General features: G+C 40.5%; 1 protein-coding gene across 1 annotated transcript in view; it reads left to right on the top strand.

Annotated features, from left to right (window-relative positions):
• Positions 1 to 20,304: 20,304 nt before the first annotated feature.
• The window catches only part of METTL21C (methyltransferase like 21C), a 28,210-nt gene continuing 21,961 nt past the window's right edge, over positions 20,305 to 26,553 (top strand). The window contains exon 1 of the mRNA XM_039337728.1: positions 20,305 to 20,448. The gene's annotated coding sequence lies outside the window, so the exon portion shown is untranslated. The remainder of the gene's footprint in view (positions 20,449 to 26,553) is intronic.

Here is a 26,553-nt window from a genome sequence, read left to right on the forward strand (position 1 = left end):
TTAACAACTACTTAGAAGCTGTGATACATGTCATAAATCAGAGAGGTCCTGGCACAGTCAGTGTACTGTGGGTTATAAAGTATTACAATCTGACCTCATTGCTTTCAGTATCAGTTTTCAGCAAAAGCACAAGCCCAAATCTTGTTTCCTGATTTTATTTGTGTGACGAATTAGAAATTCATGGGCCACCCTTTGTAGCTGAACCTGTAGCAAAGAAGATGAATGATGCTGACTTTGGACCATTCTCCCAAGCTGGAAATAAACTTTAAGGCCTTCCAGGCCACTATCTCATCCATTTCCAAACCTTTGCAATACAACTTTAAATGAAATTGGAACATTTTAGTTTTTATCTGTTTTGATCAATATCCATAGCATTGTATTGATGACTGTAACTATTTGTGTATGCCTAGAGCCCTAGATATCTGTGAGCGCAGGAAAACACTGTCAGTTGCAATTATCTAATTCACTTCATTTTCCCGATAATGTCATGGTGTGTGGGATGTTGTCATGGCTTGTTACCAGATAACTATGTCCAGAGATTGTAAAGTATATAAATTTCTACTCACTTTTTTGGGGCACCAGGTTGGCTAATAACTTTTCCAACGGGTCTGTGTTTGTATGATTTAACAAAAATGCCTTCAACAATTCTGCAGAAAAAGACCATAAAAAATAACTTGCTGATATCATACCCATGTAAAAAGAGATGTGCCTTTCCACATTCATAGCCAACATCTTAACTATGAACATCTTAACGTATGGGGAATGGTTGCAGGACTTGAGTATGGCCAGTCTAGAGAAAAGAAGGACTCGAGGTGACATGATAGCTATATTCCATTATCTGAGGGGCTGTCACAAAGAAGGGGGGGGGTCAACTTATTTTCCAAGCATCAGAAGGCAAGACAAGAAACAATGGTAAAATCAAGCATAAAATCTGAGAGCAAGCTTGGTCTACTGTTTAGGACAGTGGTTCTCAACCTTTCTAATGCCACGACCCCATAATACAGTTCCCCATGTTGTGGTGACCCCGAACCACTTATACATCACTGGGTGCCAAGGGCCTGGCCAAAGAAAAGGGGGAAAAAATGGCGGACAGCCTTGTTTGGCGACCCCCATGAAATGGTCGTTCGACCCCAAATGGGGTCCCGACCCACAGGTTGAGAACCACTGGTTTAGGATGATAGGCTAGAAAGCGGGAGATCATGAGTTCAAATCCTGCCTTAGCCATGAAAATTAGCTGGATGACCTTGGGTCAGTCACTCTCTCTCAGCCCAACTCACCTCATAGGATTGTGGTTGTGCAGAAAATAGGAGGAGGAAAGTGTGTTGGATATGTTCACTGCCTTGAGTTATTCGTAAGAATAAGAAAGACAGAATACAAGTAGTCCTCAACTTACGACAACAAATTGATCCCAAAATTTCTGCTGTTAAGTGAGACATTTGTTAAGTGACTTTTGCCCCATTTTACAACTTTTCTTGCCACAGTTGTTAAGTGAATCACTGCAGTTGATAAGTTAGTAACCTGGTTGTTAAGTGAATCTGGCTTCCCCATTGACTTTGCTTGTCAGAAGGTTGTAAAAGGGGATCATGTGACTCAGGGACACAGCAATGGTCATAAATAGGAACCAGTTGCCAGGCGTCTGGATCACATGATCCTGGGTAATGCTGCAAAGGTCGTAAGTCACATTTTTCAGTGCTGTTGTAATTTTGAACAGTCATTAAACCAGCGGTTCTCAACCTTTGTGTGACGGCGACCCCCGCCACACGGACGCGCCACCCCCGCGCGGCACGCTGCGCATGCGTGGTGGCGCCCCATGCGCGGCATGCATGCGTGCCCCCACCCCCATGTGTGGCATGCATGCGCGGCCCCACCCCCCCTGCGCGACGCGCATGCGTGGCCCCGCCCCCTGAGGGGGAAAAATGGCAGATCGCGTTGTTTGGCGACCCCCGTAAAATGGTCGTTCAACCCCAAATGGGGTCGCGACCCATAGGTTGAGAACCGCTGCACTAAACAAACTGTTGTAAGTTGAGGACTACCTGAATATTAAATAAATAAATAGGTCATGATTCCTTTAAAAATTGTTTGGCTTAGCAAAGGAAATTCTGGTCCCAATTGTCATAAGTCAAGGACTACCTATAAAGACAAAAATGTGCCACTTTTTAATTACTAAGCCCTGTCTGTATTTGTACAGCATTGTATATTATACCAAAGCAAAACCCCCTCTTTTCTGCTGCATCTGTCTGCTTTCAGCAGGGTATTACCTTATTAATACCACTGTAATCTGTTGACAATCCTCCTAAAGTATCAGGAGATACCAGCAAGTGTTTCCTTATTTAAAGAGGGGCATGGCAATGATGATGACATATGTCTAAATTCTACCCAGAATCCAGGTAAGCTAGGAAAACGTCCGTAACTGTCGATTATACAGATTGTAATGCTTATAGACTGCAAAGGAATAGAAATATAAAACCACATTTTTGTTTACAGTTCAATGTAGTGAAAAACCGATACTTCCCAGTGTAAAACCCTGTGGTTCTTCAACACATTTTTCATTTATTTTAATTAAATTACATCTTATGGAATGTTAATGCCATGCAAAGAAAAAAGAGAGAAGAAGGGGTTTTTTAGAGTGAATCTTCCTTAGTCCCATTATGATATTATATGGCTTTGTGAGACAGGTGTGGGTTATTTTAAATTAAAAAAAGAAGAAATATGACAGGACAATAATTAATTTTAATGGTGTTTGGTCATAGTTTCTGTAGTAATTGCTGTCTCATATCAGGTGTTAGTCTATATGAATATGCAAGAGGATTTTGGATATTTCCCAAACAAACAGAAATGTATCATTTTTCAAAAAAGAATGACAGAAATATATAAAATATAAATATAAAAGAAACATTCTATTTTTAATTCCTGGTTGAAATGATCAATCCTTTGGAAAATTCATGTTAATAGAATAGAATAGAAGGAACCTTGGAGGTCTTCTAGTCCAGCCCCCTGCTCAAGCAGGAGAACTTATACCAGTGATGGCGAACCTTTTAGAGACCAAGTGCCCAAAAACTGGCCCTGCCCCCACTCCACCCCCTGCCCCACCCCCACTCCACCCCCCCTCCCCCGCCCCACCTGCCCGCAGGCCACTCACTGCCTCTAAGGCCCGCTGCAAATCACCAAGGCAGCCCAGCAGTGCTATGGCGGTCATGCCCTCTGTCCACGCCCTGCAGCATCAACTGCACGATGGGGTATGAGGGCAGAGCCTTGTCTATGGTGCCTGGTTGCCATTTCCTTGGCTGCGCTGCTCCATGTGGGCCACGCTCAGTGGCGACTCTCCTTCACGGGGGCTGCTGGAGAGGAGGGGGGTTGCGGGGGGGGGGAGCTGAGGCTGGGGCAATGGCATGTGTGCCTACAGACAGGGCTCCGAGTGCCGCTTCTGGCACTGTGCCATAGGTTCACCACCACTGACCTATACCACCTCAGACAAGTGACTGTCTAGCCTCTTTTTAAAAATCTCCAGTGATGGAGCACCCACGATTTCTGGGGGCAAGCTATTCCACTGGTTAATTATCCTGACTGCCAAGAAGTTTCTCCTTAATTCCAGGTTGTTTCTCTCTTTGATCAGTTTTCAACCATTGTTTCTTGTCCTACCCTCTGGTGCTTTGGTGAATAACATGACTCCCTCTTCTTTTTGGCAACCCCCCCCCCAAATACTGGAATATTGCTATCATGTCCCCCTTATTTCTTCTTTTCTTTAGACTAACCAAACCAAGTCTTGCAGCCATTCTTCATATGTTTTAGTCTCCAGGCCTTTGATCATCTTAGTTGCTGTTCTCTGAATTTTTTCCAAACTCTTAAAATATTTTTTGTGATATGGTGACCAAAATTGGCTGCAGTATTCCAGGTGTGGTCTTACTAGGGTTTTATAAAGTGGTACTAATACTTCATGTGATCTTGATTCTATGCCTCTGTTTATACAACCCAGGATTGTATTAGCTTTTTTGGCTGCTGCTGCACACTGCTGATTCATGGTTAAGTGATCATCCACTAGGACTCCAAGGTCCCTGTCACAGTTACTGCTTTTAAGCCAGGTCTTGCCCAATCTGTATTTGTACTTTTGATTTTTCCTACTTAAATGTAAGACTTTGCTTTTCTCCACACTGAAACTCATTTTGTTGGATAGAGCCCATTGTTCAAGTTTGTCAAGATCTTTTTGGATCCTGAGTTTGTCTTCTGGGGTGTTGGCTACTCCTGACAATTTGGTGTCATCTGCAAATTTGATGAGTTCCCCTTCAATCCCCTCATCTAAGTTATTGATGAAAATATTGAAGAGTACTGGGCCTAAGACAGAACCTTGTGGTACCCCACTGCTTACTTCTCTCCATGTGGATATAGTGCCATTGAGGACTACTCGTTGAGTACGGCGTGCCAGCCAGTTACAGATCCATCTGGTGGTGATGTTGTCTATTCCACCTTTTTCTAGCTTACCAAGGAGTAGGTTGTGGTCTACTTTATCAAATGCCTACTATGTTGAATGTATTGAGCATTTTTTGATTTTATTACTTTTCTGTGATACTTTCTTGAACAATACTCTGAAATTAATATGTTTTTTTCCCTCTAGGATGAGACAGAGAATAAAATGTGTGGTTTCTTTGTACTTCTATTCTAAACATAGGATGAGACTCAATTAAAGCAGTGGCAATCTAACGAAATATAGGTAGTCCTCAACTTACGGCTACAATTGAGCCCAAAATTTCTGTTGTTAAGTGAGACATTTGTTAAATGAGTTTTGCCCCATTTAACAACTTTTCTTGCCACAGTTGTTAAGTGAATCACTGCAGTTGATAAGTTAGTAACCTGGTGGTTAAGTGAATCTGGCTTCCCCATTGACGTTGCTTATCAGAAGTTTGTAAAAGGGGATCGCATGACCCTGGATACAACAATGGTCATAAATATGAAACAATTACCAAGCATCTGAATTTTGATCACATGATCATGGGGATGCTACAAAGGTTGTAACACATTTTTCAGTGCCGTGGTAACTTTGAACGGTCACTAAATGAACTGTTGTAAGTCGAGGATTACCTGCATAGCTTCTGCTGAAGTGGCAAATCCCTTCTTAGATTAATTCCAAATTATGGAATTTTCATAATAATTATTTTTCCTTAGGATCAGATAGAAGGTAATGAGAAATTGTTCACAGCATTGGTAGAGCAGTTCCTGGTTGGCTTTGCTCAATTGTTACAAGCAAATTACCTTGGCAAACCTTTGGTTCAGTGAAGGATATTGAAATAATCAAAAGGGCTTCTTTAAATTTGTTCAAATCAAAGGGAAGAGAAAATAATAGCGGATCAGAATGAAAAGAGGCAGAAGACCTTAATATAGTGTCAGCCTTCCTCAAGGACAGGATATTTGTTCCATCAAGTGATTCTCAAGAGGAAGTTGGAAGGGTCAGGTTGCATTTTGAGCTCAATAAAGACCTACGATCTTGTGATGTGAGCGGTAATAAATGCTAAGCCGATTGCCTAGTATTTTCTTTTGCTAAGCTTTGAAACATTGAGCTGTAGGAATCCTATTTTCCCATTGAAGGGAATTCCTTTGCCTCGTGAACTCAAGAGAATCCTTGTTTTTTACCATCTACATTCAGTGTGTCTCAGTCAGCTTCTACTTCAAACCAGTCCTGTTGGAGAAAAAAAAATCTTAATTGGCAACTGGTGGTTTACAGCCATTGGTCTTCTGCCAAGGAGAAAGTGAAAAGAGAGAGGGTGTTAGTTTCATGCCTATCTTGGCCTGGGCTACTGTGTGCCTGCATAAGTTTACAAGAATCATATTTGGCACTCTCCTATTGCTATAAGGAGATAGTGCTGATTGACTTACAGTGTTACTTAGGGTTTCAGTCTTCCCAATAATTGCAAACAAATCTGGTTGGTTAGGTTGAGGAAAGAGCTGAAGTAGTCTTTACAAAACTACTTGAGAAGTGGTGTGTTCTCTTTTCTTTTTTAAGCATATGTTCTTGCTCAAAAGTGTTTAAAAAATCCCAAGCTATACAAAGTATAATAAAAGCCATTATTAATTTTGTGACTTACAATTTTGAAGGAAACTCTGTTTCGGGTTTAGTTTTTTGTTTTGTTCTTTTAAGTGTCAAATAAAGCAGAACACTTTATTTATTTAACTTACATGCTACCCATCATGCTAATAAGGTATTAGGTTGCCTCACTTTCGTATCATTTTGACACATGTAGGTCCAGGCAGAAGAAGAACATCATGGCTTCAAAATCTAAGGGACTGGTTTGGACAAAACTCAACAGCACTTTTTCGTGCGGCTGCTGATAAAAACAGGATCGCCAACATGATCACCAATGTCTGATAATGGATATGGAAGAAGAAGAAGAAGAGGAAGGAGGAGGAGGAGGAGGAGGAGGAAGAGGAGGAGGAGGAGAAGAAGAAGAAGAAGAAGAAGAAGAAGAAGAAGAAGAAGAAGAAGAAGAAGAAGAAGAAGAAGAAGAAGAAGAAGAAGAAGAAGAAGAAGAAGAAGAAGAAGAAGGAGACACACATAACTTTTGTGAAGCCAATATAAAGCCTGAGGCGCTTTACAATCAATGAAAACAATATGAAACATTGCTTTGATAGGTGAGGTTTTTGCAAGTGGCCATTGCAGACATAAGAATGTCTTCATCTTTCTGGAAATGTGAATCCTAAAGAGAAAGACTCACCCTGAGAGATCTTTATGGCTGTTATGAGAAGGCTTTGCACTGGCTTTACAAAATTTTGATGGCTATGTAATCTGCCAGATAAACAAGCTAGTATCTTAAGTTTAAATGGAATTACTTGGCAAAACAAGGCAGAGGGGTGTGTCTATATGTGTGTGTCCATAATGTGTCACAATGATAGGTACCTTCAAGTGGACTTGGGGAACTGACATCTAAGAAGATGAGGCAACCTTATTAGCATGAAGAATTTGATACCGCACTCCAAGCCTGCAGTGTCTCATATTCTGTGCTCATACTTGGCAAATAATTGCAGCCTTGAGAAACTTGACTAGATATCGCTCAGTTATATTTCACTTATTGTCCCAAGAATCAGGAGAAATAGCTGTTCTCATCTGGTCTTTATTAAAGAAGATATCTGTGTAGGATATGTGGACATTTATAAAATTAGATTTACTTTACAGTAGATACAACATAATATGACGTAATATGATACAATACATCTCCATTTATGGGTTTAGAAATAGATTGTTTATTGAAATGCAAACTGAGTAAAAAGAACAAGGTATGCTTTGATCCATATAAGTTTACCAAATGACTTTTTTTTTTAAAAAAGAAACCGGTGTAACATGGGAGGGACCTGTGTTATTTATGCTTGCCAGATTCAGTTTTTGTCTTAACTGTTTTTTTAAAAACAAATAACAATTAAATTTTGGGAGATAGGTGCAGAACTGATGAGCAATCATGCATATTGACTACTCTCGAAGGAAAGTTGTTTTATAAATCAAATATTGAGTTTTTACATATTTCCAATGCAAAGAAAAGAAATTCCATGTTTTCAAGCCACTGTTCATTGATGTGGCTTTAAATTTCCTTACTTCATCCTTAGAGAATGACAACTATAATAATGTAATTTTTTTCTACCACAGTGAGTCACTTTCATCAGACACAAAACAGAAAACTCTACTACCTCTGGAACACTTTTGCATGGAAGTACATGTTGCAGTGGTGAATCATGTCCAGATTGGTCATTCTCACAATGTCTGCTGTCAAGAAAATGAGTTCCTTCCTTACCAGTTTCAGTATATATAAACTGCAGCAAATCTTATTTAGATTTCAAGGCAGAATGTCTGTTTCCCTTTTTCCAATTCCCACAATTAACCAGAACTCTCTAGCCACTCTCTAGCCCAGCGGTTCTCAACCTGTGGGTCGGGTCCCCATTTGGGGTCGAACGACCACTTCACGGGGGTCGCCACACAATGCAGTCGGCCATTTTTTTCCCCTTTTCCTTACCTGTGCTACCCCCTTTGAAAGCCAATAGAGTCTAATTCTATTGGCTTTCAAAAGCCAATAGGAACTGTCCAGGCTGTCTCTGCCCTGCTGAGCCTGCCAAAAGCCCCATTCTGCAAACGGTGCTGCAAGTTGTCTGCAGCAAAGGCGAGCTGTCTGGAAGTTTCCACCCCTCCCTGCTGAGCAACTATTAAAAATGTAAGTAAAAGAGGGCCAGGGGTGGGAGGTGGGAGGCCGGCGGGTGCATGGAGGGTTGCTGGTGTGCGTGGGGCCCGATGGGTGCCTTACCTCCCTTGGGCTGGGCCAGCTGGTGGCCCAGCCAATGCTCGGCCTGCTCCATCTCTGATGCTTGCCAGCTACGCCTCGGCCGGCGCAGGGGGCAGCACCATGCATGCGCGGCACTCCCGGGCAGGGAAAGTCCTTGACTTACGACCAGTTGGGTAGTCCTCAACGTACGACCGGTTGGGTAGTCCTCAACTTACAACCGGTTGGGTAGTCCTCGACTTATGACCAGTTGGGGGTCACGGCATTAAAAAGGTTGAGAACCACTGCTCTAGCCACTAGCATGAATTATAGAGAGGATAGCTATTCCTTTTCTTTTTCTACTCCCTTCCATATGTATATTTTATATTAATTGTTTTAATATATGGCTATTCTTAAATATGATAGTTAAACTGCTTTAAGATACTTTAAATAAATAAATTCACACAGCCTTTTGAAGCCTGGAGAATGGATATCAATCTTCTTGGTAAGCTAGAAAAATGTGAAATAGTCAGCATCACCAGTAGATGGATTTGTAACTGGCTGACTAACCACACTCAACATGTAATCCTTAATGGAACTACATCCACATGGAGGGAACTAAGCAGTGTATCATGGTTCCGACAGAGAGAGACGAATAAAGCAGAACTCTGAGGCTTGAAAATTCCTCAAAGAACATATTTATTAGCTACAAAGTATCAGCATGGTCAAAAGTGAAACCAAGTCTGAATACACAAGTAATAATTGCCCAATTACAAAGTTAAATGTCCCACCCACAAAACTATGCAAGCAACTACGTTAACCAATATGCTTATTTGGCGGGCTTTTCATGCAATGCCCAGTCCCTAGTCTCGAGAGCAGCAGATGATCTTGGTTCCCACGGGACAGAAGATTATCTTGACTAATGAAGCACCTGGGCAACCCCCCTCCCTCTGTTCTAGGTGGCAACCTACAATGAGAAGAAAAAAAATGGCTGCAGCCATGCTCATTGTAGTTGACACAGTGGGGTACACCAAGTTTCTGTTTTAGGCCAAATCCTCTTCAATATTTTCATAAATGATTTAGGTGAGGGATAGAAGCTGATTCAACAAATTTGCAGACAGCACCAAGGAATTGCCAACACCCCAGAAGATAGGCTCAAGATTCAGATGGATCTTGACAGTCTTGAACACTCGGTTCTATCTAATAAAATGAAATTCAGTGTAGAGAAAAGTAAGGTTTTACACTTAGGCAAGAAAAACCAAACGTACAGGTACAGATTAGGGGAAACTTGGCTCAGTAGCAGTAACTGTGAGAGGAATCTTGGAGTCCTAGTGGACCATTACTTAAATATGAGCCAGCAGTGTGCTGCAGCTGCCAAAAAAGCCAATGCAATCTAAGCTGCATTAACAGAGGGATAAAATCAAGATCATGTGAAGTGTTAGTACTGCTTTACAAAGTCTTCATAAGACCAAACTTGGAATACTGCACCCAGTTTTGGTCACTACAACATAAAAGATGTTGAGATTGGGAAAGAGTGCAGACAAGAGCAACAAAGATGATTAGGGAGAGGGAGGCTAAAACATGAAGAATGGTTTCAGGAATGGGTATATTTAGTCTAAGGAAAAAAAGTACTTGGGGGTGACATAATAGCAGTATTCCAATATTTGAGGGGCTTCCACAAAGAAGAGGAAGTCATCCTATTTTCCAAAGCACAAGAAGGCAAGACAAGAAGCAATGGATGCAGCTAATGAAGGAGAGAAGCAACCTGGAACTAAGAAAAAAATTCCTGACAGTAAGAACAATCAGTCAGTGGAACTACTTGCATTTAGAAGTTGTGGATGCTTCATCACTGGAGGCTTCTAAAAAGGGACTGGACAACCATTTTTCTGAAATGATATAGGATATCCTGCTTTGAGCAAGGGTTTGGATTAGAAGACCTCTAAGGTCCCAGTTATTCTGTAATTCTATTATTTAGCTCATCAGAAATAGACAGATTTTTGCAAGATCAAATCTGGGTCGGTCACTGGGATGAGAGGTTTTGTTTTCCAAGCTTTCATACTCACACTGGAGCCCATCCTCAGGGAACTTCTCTTTAGTAGAGTGCGTGCCATTTTGTGTGTGGTATTTATAGTGCCTGTTATAAGTGGTGATTTGGCCATGGTAAAATAGCTGTGGCTAGTTGGCCATGGTGAGTTACTCACAGCAAGTTGGCTGTGGCAAATTTTCCCATTCCATATGCATAGCACAGTTTCCATGTCCACGTAGGAGGAAGTAAACTGGGAAAAAGAATGAAAGCAAGTACAACATATATTCAATATAGCACTGGAAAATTTTAAATTTGCTTTGAAATGAGATGTGATGGGACAGTTTTCTGAGAAATTCACATATAAAGTGGGTAAGTGAGGAATGAAGTGAAAGAATCTAAATTCTTCCCTTACTAACCTTGCCATACTCCTTTATGATAGACACTTTTCTTCTCAGATCATCTTCACAAGTGAAAGTCCATTTGCATATGCTTGTTTTCCAAGATAAGCCTTAGGCAATTTGGTGCCCTTCAAGTGTTTTGATCCAGCAGGAATTATGAGATTGAACACATTGAGAAGACACTTAGTTGGGAATGTCTGCATAAGATGATTGATAAACATTTGGAAAATTCCAGCACATACTACTGCTAAGTCCTTATCCTTAAAGTCAATTGGTGGAATCTTTGCTACTGTCTCTAAATTTCCATGTCAGTGCTCTGATTTAATTACTGTCATTTTCCCCTTTCATCTGTTTAAACAGCTGTTGGTATAACAGACCCACTTTCCATGGGCTTTAAATACCTTATTGTGGTGTTCTGCCAGATTAGAAATAATGGGATCAAAAGAGCAGCATAATTGACATAGATACCGGTTTCCATTGTTAGTTCCCTGTTGTGTAAAACAGTGAACTGTCATTTCCAGGCCAGAGGGTCAGAGAGTCAGAGAGAGTGAAAAGGAAGGAGTATTTTAAAAATGCTAAACGGGATGAGAATGGCACCATTGCTAATAATTGGCTAGAAGTCATTTTTATTGCTCAGAACTTTGCCATTTAGCACCACGGTCTACATCTCCTAGTTTGTTCTTAGAGATCCTAACACTAGAATTTAGATGGTGGTGCTGGTGGTGAGAACTTGAGACCCTTGGGTAAGATTGGGCTTCTAGAACATTCTAAGCCACTCTCTTTGCATTATTGTCCTGTCTGCTGCAGGCTTCAGACCCCTTAAAACATGAAATGTAGCCTCCACTCAGCCAAAGTTTGCCCACTTTTTCTTACACTTTAGAATCCACCTTCCCAAAATCTAGTACAGAGTGCTTGCGTGAAAGAGAGAGAAAATATGTGAAAAAAGTATGCACATCAGAGGTTTCATGTATCGGAATGGGACAGCTCGCCGCAGTCAACTCACCATGGTCAGCTTGCTATGGCCAACTCACCACAGCCAATTCACCATGGGACAACTCGCCATGGCCTACTTGCCACAGGACAACTCGTTGTGGGACAATTCTACAATTCAGTTTAATTATTTAAAATAGTTAAATTTTTTTTTTAATTTTTGTCATTCACGGTTCATTTTGTCTCTCCTTTGGCATCCTTTCTTTAATGATTCTATGCCACCATTTCTTTGCTATTAGTGTAACTCTTGTCCTGCAGTGAGTTGTTCCGTAGCAAATTGGCTATGGTGAATTGTCCTATATGATGAGTTGGCTGTGATGAGTTGGGCATGATGAGTTGGCTGCAGCGAGTTGGCCATGGCAAGTTGGCTGTGATGAATTGGCCATAATGAGTTGTTGTAGACCCCATGCATTATCTCCATCCTTTCTAACTCTGGTCTAATCTTCTATTGACATTCGGTCAATAAGCTTTCCCTTAAGATAAGCATTTTTGTACATTGGTTGTGCATTATTGAAATGAAATACTATTGGCCTTTATGAATATTATTTCTACAGGTTTACTGTAATGAGCTGCCCATTTCTGACCTCTTCCACAAAGTCTGAAGAAAAATTCACCATCTGCAGTATGTTTTCTTCCTAATGATTCATATCAAAAACAGATAGGTTGATAGCCCTGAGGTTGACCGTGTGATATTATTGGTCTATGGTGGGCTTAATTTGATGATATGGCATAATATGGTCAGATCATTCCTTAGATAAACAACTACTCAAAAGTTTATTCTGGGCTTTATACTTATCAATAGGAGAGAATGTATGGAGTCATACAGACTCAATAGTCTAGACTCCTAATCCACATGTCTAAATAAGGAATTGCATTTGATAGGCAGCAGACTTCAATCCATAACACTGGCAATATTTCAGGAAACTTTAATGCTTTAATGCTTGAGCTCCAGTAATATGACTTGTTTACTGATTTTTTCTACATGTCACAGCATTGACATTGCAGTATCCAGCTGACTGACGATTTGAAATCTAGCACATGCAACGCTGTAAGAATAAATTTAAAAATTCAATATAAGATCTCTTCACTGACATGTTGGTCTTTCCAGGTAGACCAGGTCAAGAGACAGACATTGCAGAGATTCCAGAAATGCTGCTTTATTATAATAGAATATAATAACTGAATCTTGAAAGTCTGCCTGAATTTTTTTCTGTCCCCTATTATGCTAACAAATTAAAGTTATTTTTAATTTCTTTCTCATGTTTGCTTCACCTTCTCAATTATTTACCTCTGTAATGATTCTTACAATCCAAGGTCATCTTTAAATCTGTTTACACAACTAGAATATGCAGAGTGAAGAATGACATTTAAATCAATAGCCAATATCCAACCTTTCAAATTAGTCATAGTCTCCCACAGGGCTTTTTTTCTCATAGAATGCCCATAACAGAGTTCCGGCATCTTTTTTGGATGGAACCTTGTAGGGTAGGCAAGGCGGGTTGTATGACGTGTGTGAGTTCTGGCATCTTTTTTTTTTTTTTTTAGAAAAAAAAGCACTGGTCTCCCTTAATCCCTATTTAGATATAAATAACCCACCTAATTATGATCTAAGTGGACTTGACCATCTTTGTAATCCACAACATCTTAATTTAGGGAACGTTAAATTTAACCTAGAGACTATTATATCCTCTTACAATAGTGCTCACCTATCACTTCATGTTTGGTATAGTTTAAAAATCAGGAGATGGAGTTCTAGTCTCATTTTAGGCATAAAGTATAAAGTTAGCTGGATGACTTTGACCAGTCGCTCTCTCTTGGTCCTAGGAAGGTGGCCATAGTGATCCCACTCCCCAAAATCTTGCCAAGAAGGGACTAGTCCAGACAATCACAGGAGTCAACAATGATGTAAAGGCATACATAACATCATAAAAGCAGCCTGACACCATTTGGGAGAAATACTCTGCATCAAGTGGGAGATCGAATAGGTTCCTGAAGAGCCTAGCTGATAATTTTATAATTCCAAAAGATAGAGGAGTGAACTAGAGGGTCAGCTATACTGGACTTAATTCTTACTGACAGAAAAGAAGTGATAGAAGGGATTAACGTTCTAGGAACATTGGGATAGAATGACCATGTCATATTGGAATTCAATGTAATGCACATACAAGCAATAGAAGAAAATCAACCTAATGTCTTATACTTTAAAAGAACTGATTTCAACAAACTTCCCAAGAGAGATCTTGGGAAGGATTCCAGGGATGAAAATTGTAAAGAGAAAAACAACTGTAGAAGCTTGGGGAACTCTGAAAAATGTGATTGTAAAAGCCCAGTCCAGCTTTTAGAAATGAAAAAGAAAAATAAGAAATCCAAGAAAAAACCAGCATGGTTGCATAAAGAACTCTCTGAAAAACTGAAAGACAAAAAGGATAAGTATAAAAAATGGAAAGAGAGACATATAACAAAGGCAGAATACTGGCATATAGCCTGAATCTGCAAAGGTGAAGTCAGGAAAGGCTCAGAATGAACTAATACTTGCAACAAATTTCAATAGTAATAATAAAAAATACTTTCAAACTGTAAAAAGCAAGAAAAAAGTCAAGGAAACAATTGGTCTACTAATGGGAGAAGAAGGTAAAGAAATGTCGGGCAACAGGAAGAAAACAGAGTTGCTTAATTCAATTCTTTCCATCTGTCTTCAAGCAAAAGGAAAAAATAGCACAACCTACCAAAAACAGAACTGTAAATGACAGCTTGAGAATATAAGAAAATGGTAAGAGAACACCTGCCCAACCTAGATGAGTTAAAATCACCAGGACCAGATGGATTACACACCAGAATTCTGAAGGAGCTGGCAGACATGATCTCAAAACCACTGAACCATATCTTTCAAAGATCCTGAAGCACCAGGAAACTACCAAAGAACTGGAAAATAGCTGACATGGTTCCCATCTTCAGAAAAGGGGGAAAATGGATCCAGGAAATCAGCCTGACATCAATACCTGGGAAGATCCAATAGATCTGTGACACCTAGAAGCAAGCAAAGTTATAATCAGAAACTAATATGGGTTTGTGAATAACATGCCAAACAAATCTTATTTCATTATTTGACAAAGTGACTAAATTAATAGACATAGTACTGTGGACATAGTATACTTGAATTTCAGTAAGACATTTGAAAAAATAGACCACAACGTACTTTTTGGTAAGCTAGAAAAATGTGGGATAGACAACATCACCACTAAATGGATTCATAACTGGCTGACCCACTCCACTCAACCTGTAATCCTTAATACAACCAGTGCTATTTTTGTAAAAAAAAAAAAAAAAAGTGCCAGAACTCACACACGTCATGCAACCCGCCTTGCCTACCCTACAAGGTTCCATCCAAAAAAGGTGCCGGAACTCCGTTCTGGACGTTCTATGACAAAAAAAGCCCTGAATACAACTACATCTACATGGAGGGAAGTAAGCAGTGGGATACCCCAAAGTTCTGTCTTAGGTATTTTTCAACATCTTCATAAGCAATTTAAATGAGGGGATAGAAGGCAACTCATCAAATTTGCAGACAACACCAAGCTGGCAGAAATAGTCAATACCCAGAAGATAGGCTTAAGATCTAGAAGGATCTTGACATACTTGAATATTGGTCCTTATCTAACAAAATGAAATTCAGTGGTGAGAGGGAGATGAAATGGTGCAGTGACTTAATGACTCTGGAACTGCCAGCCCAGAAATGGGCTGCATTCCAATGGTTGGAGCCCAGCGAGATGGAGTGAGATCCCATAACAATTCTATTTAATTATTTAAAATAAATTAAAAAATATTCTAATTTTTGCCATTCCCATTTCATTCTGACGCTCCTTTTGCATCCTTTCTTTAATGATTCTATTCCACCGTTTTTTTGTTATTTGTGTAACTCTTGTCCTGCAGTGAGTTGGCCATGGTGAGTTGTCCCACAGCATGTTGGCCGTGGTGAGTTGGTCATGGTGAGTTGGCTGCAAAGAATTGTCATAGACTCTCTTAAGCAATGTTTTTTTCAATGTTCTAATCCAGTGGTTCTCAACCTTTTTAATGCCACAACCCCTGACCGGTTGTAAGTCGAGGACTACTCAACCAGTTGTAAGTCGAGGACTACTCAACCAGTCGTAAGTCAAGGACTTTCTCTGCCTAGGAGTGCCGCGCATGTGTGGTGCTGCCCCCTGCGCCGGCCGAGGCATAGCTGGCAAAGGGCAGCGACGGCGCAGGGCGACCACCGGCTGGGCCACCAGCTGGCCCAGCCCAAGGGAGGTAAGGCACCCACCAGGCCCCACGTGCGCCAGAAACCCTCCCTGCGCCCACTGGCCTCCCACCTCCCACCCCTGGCTCTCTTTTACTTACATTTTTAGTAGTTGCTCAGCAGGGAGGGGTGGAAACTTCCAGACAGCTCGCCTTCACTGCAGACAACTTGCAGCACCGTTTGCAGAATGGGGCTTTTGGCGGGCTCAGCAGGGCAGAGACAGCCTGGACAATTCCTATTGGCTTTTGAAAGCCAATAGACTTAGACTCTATTCAAGAGAGTCTATTCTATTGGCTTTCAAAAGCCAATAGAATAAAAGGGAGTAGCACAGCTAAGGAAAAGGGGGAAGAAAATGGCGGACTGCGTTGTTTGGTGACCCCTGTGAAATGGTCGTTTGACCCCAAATGGAGTCCCGACCCACAGGTTGAGAACTGCTGGTCTAATCTATTCTATGCTTGATGACCCTCCCACCAAGTATAAGCAAGGAAGCACTCCCTTAGTTTCCCAATCTGACATGATTTACCAGATACATACATGCAGATCAATAATATTAAATTTGGAAGGCTTGTGACATACACAAACCATACAGCATTTCTTGCCTATTTAAGCAACCAGAAGCCAATTTTAAACCACTGACTACATTGTAGAATGAACTCAAAATGTCTGAGAAGGCAAATTTTTAACTGAAGTAGATTTAGGATGTAATTCTGTATCTTTTAGTTGGGAACAAGGCCAGTTTAACATAGGGCATTTTATTTTGGTTCTTCAAAGGGATGTATTGTAAAACATGGCATGTTATTAGCCAAACAATTCCTCTGATCCACCTCATGAGAGACTACAGGGCAAGCTCTAAAGCTCCATAAGGATTGCTATTATTTTCCAGAACACATAACTGTTGCCCGTTTCATTCCTAGCATATTATGCTCATGCTGTATTACTTACTTCATGTGCAAATAACTTGACAATGTAAGGTTTGCCAAGACCTGATTTAAGTCCCTTAGGCATTTTCCCCTGAGATGCTTCTATCATTGCCTCTGATAAACTATGTTTCATAGAAAACAAACCTTTTTCTAAACAGTAATGCAAGACTCTGCTTGTTGTTGTTGTTGTTAATTGCGAAGTCGTGTTCGACCCATCGCGACCCCATGGACAACATTCCTCCAGGTCTTCCTGTCCTCTACCATCTTCTGGAGTCCATTTAAGTTCACACCTACTGCTTCAGTGACTCCATCCAGCCATCTCATTCTCTGTCGTCCCATTCTTCTATTGCCCTCAATCTTTCCCATCATTAGGCCCTTCTCCAGTGAGTCCTTCCTTCTCATTAGGTGGCCAAAGTATTTGAGTTTCAACTTCAGGATCTGGCCTTCTAAAGAGCAGTCGGGGTTGATCTCTTCTAGGACTGACCGGTTTGAACGCCTTGCAGTCCAAGGGACTCGCAGGAGTCTTCTCCAGTACAGTTTAATACAATTGTTTTAAAATCCTAACAGCATAACATGTCAGCTGGTTTTCTTAGGTAGCCTCACCTTTGCTACCTACTCTACTCTACTCTACTCTACTCTACTCTACTCTACTCTACTCTACTCTACTCTACTCTACTCTACTCTACTCTATTCTATTTTATTCTATTCTATTCTTTGGAAGGACTTGCTCAGGTTTCAATTATACATACATACCCTACATGCAACTTTTCTCTCTGAAAGTGGGATTTCAACACTCACACAATCAAGATCAAATATTGGTTGAATGCTAGGCCAGCACTCAGACTTTAGTAATGAATCTGACTCCAAAAAGCTACTGTCATATAAAGGAAAATATTTATATATATATTTATTTATCAAATTTATATCCCCCCCCAATCTCACATAAGATGACCCTGAGCAAGAAAACTAACAATCAAAACATATTATGAAAACCTCTTAAACATAAATAACAACTGGGTCACGATGGGTTGAAAACAGAATGTTACATGCGGTGCAGCTGATGCACAAGGTCCAGGCTTGATTTTGAGGCTTTCCAGAAGATCATAAGGTTGGGGCTAACCCCACCTCTTGGGAAATGATGTTTCATAGGGTGGGGTTCACAGCAGAAAAAAGCTTCTCTCTTAAGTCTCATCGTTAGCAGATGGGATCCACAACATCTCACCAGCCACATATTTATTTTTCTTTATTGCTTTAAATAGAGCTAGTTTGGTCTAGCGGCTAAGGCACTAAATTAGAAAGTGGCAGAGTTCAAGTCACACCTTAGCTCTAAAAGCCAGTTGGGTGACTTTGGGCCAATCACATCTCTCAGCACAGCTGTGGGGAAAACGGGAGGAAGAAGGTCTGTTGGATATGTTCACCGCCTTGAGTTATTTGTAAAAATAATAAAGGTGGGATATAAATACAGGTAGTCCTCAATGTACAACCACAATTAAGCCCCAAATTTATGTTGCTAAGTGAGAAATTTGTTAAGTGGGTTTTGCCCCATTTTACAACTTTTCGAATCACTGCAGTGATTAAATTAGCAACACGGTTGTTAAAATGAATCTGGCTTTCCCCCATTGCTTTTGCTTGTCAGAAGGACGCAAAAGATAATCACATGACCCCGGGACACTGTGACCGTCATAAATGTGAGTCAGTTGTTCAAGCATCTGAATGTAAATCACATAGCCATGGGGATGCCGCAATGGTGTTCAGTGTGAAAAATGGTCATAAGTCACTTTTTTTAGTGCTGTTGTAACTCTGAATGGTCACTAAGCGATTGTAAGTCAAGGACTCCCTACAAATAAAAACAAATAAATAGCAATTTATATTCTTCAATATCTTCTTTAAAAATAACATATAGAATTCTAAAACTCCTGAAAAAGAGAAAAATCAGCCCAATCTTTGGGCGAGGACTTAACAGTATACTGTTTTCTATTTCTCTAAAATAGAAAACACACTTTCAATTCCTTTCCCTGTCCCCTTAAATATTTGACCATAGATCAAATAGTTTGGCTCTGCTTGCATGGGGATTCTGAGGGATCTCTGAATAGCATGGTGGTGGTGCTGGTGGTACAGCATATGACAAGCTGCCCAGCCTCCCACTCATACTTAATATGAAAGTATCTATGGAGATTCTCAGTCATCCTGGTGCTTTTTCAGAAGGCAACTGGACTTTCTTGTTTTTCTTTGAAGAAAGATGAAAAAGCACCTTTGAGACAGCCATGACCTGGATGACTGAGAATCTTCATAGACATTTAGCTATGCACTTTGGGATGAACACCTTTTGAATGGTGCGAGAGTATGAATAGATTTCTAGGAAACATTGCAGACTACAGGAATCATTTGCGCTTCAGTTTGAGATGCAGACATCTCATCCCCAACAGCTTGCGCCTGTCTTCAACAGTGAAGAGACACAGGTCAGAAAACATCCTGCAGCCAAGAAGGCTCCACACACGTTTGCACTGCTCAGGTGACCCTGAGGACATAGATCAACTTCCAAATGTCCTCAATGATTCTCTAAAAGAATGCAAATGACCAGCTGTCTGCAAGGAATATAAATCCTTCCATTCCCCACCATCCAGTGAGAGCTGAAGAAGCGTCTTGAATGAGAAGCGAAACGTCTTCAAAGAAAAACAAGAAAGTCCAGTTGCCTCCTGAAAAAGCATCTTGAATTAATATGGAAGTACTTTTTGGGGGCAGATATTTGTAATTGGCAGTATCAGGAGAACAACATCAGATCATCCACATTCTTGCATTAGCTAGAACAGGGATCCCCACCCTCAGTCCACGGACCAGTACCAGTCCACAGCCAGTTGGGAACTGGCTGCACAAGTGGTGGATAAGTGTGCAAAACCATCACCCCCTCCCCCAATGCTGCCAGTCTGCAGAGCCAAAAAGGTTGGTGACTGCTGATCTAGAAGAATGAAATAAATGTCCATCCAACTACCCTCCGACTTTATAATGGGATGATTTTAATGCAAATTCTATTACTAATTTATTTTTTGGCTTCATATTATTTGGGAATTAATGAGATACCAAAAGTTTACCTAAGATGATTGACATCAAAACAAACAAAAGAATTAATGACTATATAATGGGAAAGCCAATGACTATATAATGGGAAAGGTGTTACTACATGTCGCATACTTTACCTACATTCAGATTAATGATTTTAAGTCTCTCGACGGTAGATAGAATTATGAGCTAGAGAAGCTCAGTTTATGACTTAATTCTAGGTAATTTCCTAAAAGATTTATGCTGCTGGTTTCATTTTATACTCATTGTGTGTGGTATGCAACATGTTTCAATTCTTATCGTCATATCAATTTTTAATTATAATTATAAGATAAGTTTATTCTCTCTTGTTTTTACATACCCGGGTGGTAATCAAAACTATGATTGTCTGTGCTTTTTTAAAAAATCCCTAAATGGACTGGAGAATGGCCCCACCTCCTTTGCTTCAGTCAAGATCTTACAGCACACCTTTACTATAAAAAGACACAGGGCTTCTTCAAATCTCTCAGCTAAGAATTCGGATCTTTGACATCTGGATTAATCCACTTTCCAGGTACATTTTAATACTAGATTTATTTTTTCTGCAAGTAAAAGGAGAAATGAATGTGCTGAGACATATGGGATGGGCATTTTAAACTTCATGTTTATTTTTAATACATATCTTGGATAAGGGGCAGAACAGGTGGTTGTTAGGTCAATCAAGATGTATAATCAACCAGTAGTCTATTAGTCATAGTTAGAAGCGTAACTTTTAAGGGAGACTTCAGAATCTGAAAAGAAAAAAAACCCCTAACTTTGAAAAGATTTGTGAGGATGGTTTTTTTTTTGAGCTGGAAAAAACAAACTTTCAAAAGGCAGAACAAAGCAAACTTTTTATTTGATGAAATGCACCATGAACCACAAAAGCTAATGCAACAATAAATGTGTGAGAAAGAGCTGTTATTTGACTTTAGTAAGTATGAGTGCTTAACATTTCTAAAGGGGAAATCAAACTAAAAGAAAAACCAGAATTCAGGACTCAATGATTGATGTTGAGGGCACAATCTTTGAACAATTTCCCTGTGAAATTCCTCCCTCCCAGCTTCTCGAAAACAGCTCCCATTCATTTTACAGGAGGCTCACTCAGTTCCCGGTGTGTAAATTCCAGTTGTACGTATTTGTTTTGTATCCATGCCACTAATACAAGAAGTTGAAAAGTGATGGCTTGTCAACCAGCTTGTTAGATTTTCATGGCAATTTTAGCCTCCCCCACCCAGAAGTTTTTAACAAAATTTGTGACGTCTTTACTTAACTTCAGGTTCTCCAGTATGTCTATTATATGGAAAATCAATAATATAGATCAGACATTAAAACTGCATCTGGCAACTTTAGTATGAAAATAAAATTAAAATCCCTATCTTGATTAGTGATTAGTCTGATTAGTGATTTGTGCCTTACGTAGAATATAAAGCAGCGTGTAAACAGCTTTGAATGATGATCACGAGGGAGTCTTCCTTATTACACTTGTAATGTATGCAAGCTTTGAATATGACAGATATTTCCCCCTGGCATAAGCTTTTGAGGACATCTAGTGGGTATTATATTTAAATTATTCTTACGCATTAGGAATTAAAATTAAAAATGAAGTGGAAAGCTGGATGGAAAGCACTTGCTTTTCCCTTTTCACATCTTATTAATTTGAATTAATAACACTGTTATGTTTTATAAAGACATTAAGAATATTTGAATATTATTAATTAATAGCTTTGCCAAACAAAGAAAATCCAGTTGAAACATATACAGGTAGTCCTTGACTTATGACCACAATTGAGTCCAAAGTTTCTGTTGTTAAGTGAGACATTTGTTAAATGAGTTTTGCCCAATGTTACATGTGTTTGAGGCTGACATGAACATTTGGGTTCAGACCAAAGTTGTCTGCTGGAGTCATGGTGCAGTGGGATGGAAATTACATCACTATTCCAAGACTTTTCCTAGACAGCATTCAAATATAGGTAGCCCTCGACTTACGACCATTTGCTTAGCGACTGTTAGAAGTTATGACCTATTCCGAAGTTCCCAAAGTCATCCTCCCTATGATCATGTGACTGCATTTCGGGCACTCACAACATGGCTGCATTAAAGCCGCTTTTTGCATCTTGCAGTCACATGACCACATTTTACGATTGTTTCATCATTTTAAAATTGTTTTCTTAATGACTGCCCCAAAAAAGGTAATAAAATCAGGTTGGTCATGTGACTGACCCAATTTTACAATTGACATTACATACAGCCGTAATGGGCAGGGTTCCTTCACAGTCGTATGTCAAGGACTACCTGTACTTCTACCAAAAATACAAATAGGATGGAAGATTTTAAGTATAACTTTGAAAGGTTGGCTGAGGAAGCTCTAGAGCAGGGGTAGGCAACCTTGGCTCCTTTATGACTTGTGGACTTCAACTCCCAGAATTCCTGAGCCAGCTTCTGGGAGTTGAATCCATGAGTCATAAAAGAGCCAAGGTTGCCTACCCCTGCTCTAGAACAGGGCTTTTCAACCTTTTCACCCATGGTACCACTTTTAGGATATGGCAACATCCAAATACCACCAGTTGCCTAGCAAGGTGTCAAAAACATGATGACCCTCCCCCAAAAAGGAAAAAAGTGAGAAAATACAGGTAGTCCCCGACTTACAACAGTTCGCTTAGTGACTGTTCGAAGTTACAATGGCACTGAAAAAAGTGCCCCCCCCAAGCCACAGCCAAGCAAGACATCTGCCTGCCCGCCCGGCCAGCGGCGCACTTCCTCCTGTCCGAGGTTTTCATTGTTATGAACATTTCTGTTGAGGATTGGCAGCGGGGGTGGGGTAGGGGGTGTTTGGTTTTTATTCCCCCAGTCTGCTGGGTGGTTGCAGCAGATTTTGGTCACTTCCCATGACCCTGGGACACTGTGACCGTCATAAATATGAATCATTTGCCAGGCATCTGAATGTAAATCACAAGACCCTGGAGATGCTGCAACATTCCAGCTGATCGGCGCTTCTTCTGGGCTCAGCAGAAGCACCAGGATCAGCGCCAAGCTCCAGCTGGAGCCTGGCACTGATCCTGGCACTTCTGCTGAGTCCTGATAGCCCTGCAGTTCCAGCCATCTCTCAGGCTTGTACAGTGCTGCCACCGGTTCAGCTCATTCCCCTCCCCCGCTACCACTGTTCTAGGATGGTCACGTACCACCTGCCAGGTGTCAATGTACCATAGGTGGTACCCGTACCACTGGTTGAAAAGCCCTGCTCTAGAGCAACGACAGCCTGGCTGAAGAGTCTCTTTGGCATCCCTTTACTTTACTTGTTCAATATGGAATATTTAATTGTATTGTATTTTCTAATTTTAATTTAATTTTTAATCTGCATTGTATTTGTATTGTATTGTATTCATGTTGAACAACATGATGCACAGTTTGGATGCATAGCTTATACGCCAAAAGGTGTTAAATTTGGGGATGTAATATATTGGCACCCTTATTTAATGAAAAGAGCAACAAAGAAGAGCAACAAAGATGATTATTTTATTTATTTTATTTTTTATTTTTAAAATTTATAAGCTGCCCCACTCCCGAAGGACTCTGGGTGGCTAACAATAAAAGATACATAAAACATAACAAAACAACAATACAAAAACAATCATCCAGGGGTAAGGTTTTATAAACCCCAGGCCTGCCGGAAAAGCCAGGTCTTAAGTAGCTTACGGAAGATCAACAGGGTGGGAGCGGTCCTAATCTCCGGGGGGAGCTGATTCCAAAGCGTGGGCGCCATCACAGAGAAGGCCCTCCTCCGCGGCCCCGCCAAATGGCACTGCTTGGCCGACGGGGCCTGAAGGAGGCCCAGCCTGTGGGATCTAACCGGACGTAGGGAACTATGAGGTAGTAGGCGGTCTCGCAAATAGTCTGGCCCTGAGCCGTATAGGGCTTTAAAGGTAATGACCAACATCTTGAATTGGACCCGGAGACCAATAGGCAACCAGTGCAGCTCACGGAGGATAGGTGTAACGTGGGTGTATCGAGGAGCACCCACTATCACTCGTGCGGCTGGGGTAGGCAACCTTGGCTCTTTTATGACTCATGGATTCAACTCCCAGAAGCTGGCTCAGGAATTCTGGGAGTTGAAGTCCACAAGTCATAAAAGAGCCAAGGTTGCCTACCCCAGAACGATATTGAGACTGTGGAAAGAGTGCAGAGAAGAGCAATAAAGTTGATTAGGGAAGTGGAGGATAAAACATATGACGACACAATGCAGGAATTGGGCATGTCTAGTTTAATGAAAAGAAGGACTAGGAGTGACATGATAGCAGTGTTCCAATATTGAGGTATTGCCACAAAGAAGAGGGGGATCAACCTATTTTCCAAACCAATGGAAGACCAGACAAGAAACAATGGATGGAAACTAATCAAAGAGAGAACCAGTCTAGAACTAAGGAGAAATTTCCTGACAATTAGAACGATTAATCAGTGCAATGGCTTGCATTCAGAAGTTATGGGTGCTCCATCACTGGAGGTTTTTAAGAAGAGATTGGACAATCATTTGTCTGGAATGGTTTAAGGTTTTTTGCACTTGAGCAGGGAGTCGGAATAGAAAACCTCCAAGGTCCCTTCCAAAAAATCAGATCAATTTGTTAAGCTGGAGTTCATATGTTGTGTTAACTCAGCCAAATGGTAGATCCTGACATTTTCAGGACAATTTTTCCTTCTCTTTTGTGAAATGTTTTCCTTCAGAATCACTGCTCTGAGTCTAGTGACCTGAGGATGATGTCAGCTTCAGATCTCAAGGTTCTTATCCAGCAATAGCCAGGGATGTTGAGAACTGAAGTCCCACATAACTGAAAAACCGTTCTTATCAGGGAAGGGTATTCTGAGTTTTTTTTTAAAAGGGGGGAGGATCTTTGGAAGCTTCCAACACATGTCAAAGTATCTGTTAGGCGATATGAATAATATTAGGCAATGCAAAGATAAACCAATTGATTTGCCTTTCCTCCTGTTCAGCTGACTGGTAGAGAGTACTAACATAATAATAATAATAATAATAATAATAATAATAATAATAATAATAATCCCCCAGTGAGGCACTACCTTGACGTGGTTGTGGGGCTTGTGTACTCTGAGGAAGATGAGAGCTATGCCAGAGGTTCAACCATAATGGACAGGTCTCATCAGAGGAGTCAGACAAAGAGTGTCTCTCCCATAAAAAATATGGTGAGACGTAAATTTCAGAATGCCATACCGGCTCGGACGTCGCCCGGGTTAACAAGGTCCGCACTAGATATTGGAGTTCCTGGATATCTGGTGAAAAATGGGTTACAGGACTCAGGACTGTTGGCTGAGCAACCAGGGCCAGCAGCTGCAGAACTACTGGAAGAAAAGGTGTTTACCCGTCGCAGATACACAGTGATGGAAAACAAAGAAATAATGATCTGTTACTACAGATCAAGTCCAACAAGACGAGGATATCTAAAACGAATGCACTAGTTCTGGAAAGAACAACATCCAAAATCAGAAATAACAGAACAGAGACTAGCAGATCAACGCCGATTTATAACACGAAATAAAGTATTTACAGAAACAGAATTGGACGAACTGCAAAGGTTTACCCAGGGCAAAGAAATCAAAGCCGTACAAGAAGTAATTCAGAATGTAGAGGCAAACCAGGGGGAGTTGGCAGTGAAAGAATCCAGTAGAGATATACAACTGTTCTCATTTGGAAACCAGGCACCTCTTCCTCAGGAAGAACAAAACCCTCTAACTAAAGAAATAAAAGAATTGAAACAAAGCATAATTGAGCATCTAGAACAGCACAAAAATAACAGAATAAGGCTGCCTGCATTGAAGCTTGTTCCAAAGGAACAGCTAGCACAAGCATTAAAAGATGCAAATACTGCAATAGCAAGTATAAGCACCAATTCACTGCAAAAAACAAACCAACTAATGTACAGCACAGCTGCAGTTATAACAGAATACCTGGGATGCAAAATCAACAAAGAAGAAAAACAAACAAACAGTGCACCAGAAAAATGGAAGGTTAGACTAGAAAATAAGATCAGCAAGTTAAGATCACATGCAAGCAAGCTAGAACAGATGAAAGAAAAGAAGCTGAAGAACAAGAAGACCAAAGAATACCTAATCAAGAAATACCACTTAGAAACAAGGAAGATCAAGGAAGCACTGGAAATAATAAAGCAACAAATAACAGCTATAGCCAGGAAAATCAGTAGATATGAAGCTCGAATTGCAAACTATAGGCAGAACCTCCAATTTCAATCCAATCAGAAACGTTTCTACCAATCCATCAATGGAGAAACTGCAAGGAATCAGTCATTACCTGACAAGGAAGAAACAGTGCAATTCTGGAAGCAGATATGGGATAACCCAAAGAAATACAACAAGGATGCAGCTTGGTTAAAAGAGGTGGATGCAAATAAAACAGAAGTTGAAATGAAAGAACTAGTAATAACAACAAAAATGGTAGAAAAAAGAGCAAAGAAAATCAAAAATTGGTCAGCACCAGGTGAAGATGAACTGCATGGGTTTTGGTTGAAACATCTAACTGTTATAACCCACTCATTGCCAAGCAATTCAACAATATACTACAAGGAGGAGAAATTGAAAAGTGGCTAACAACTGGGAAAACCTACCTAATAAT

The sequence above is a fragment of the Crotalus tigris genome, unplaced genomic scaffold (genome assembly GCF_016545835.1).
Source record: "Crotalus tigris isolate CLP2741 ecotype Arizona unplaced genomic scaffold, ASM1654583v1 scf7180000017685.4511686, whole genome shotgun sequence".
Lineage (NCBI taxonomy): Eukaryota > Metazoa > Chordata > Lepidosauria > Squamata > Viperidae > Crotalus > Crotalus tigris.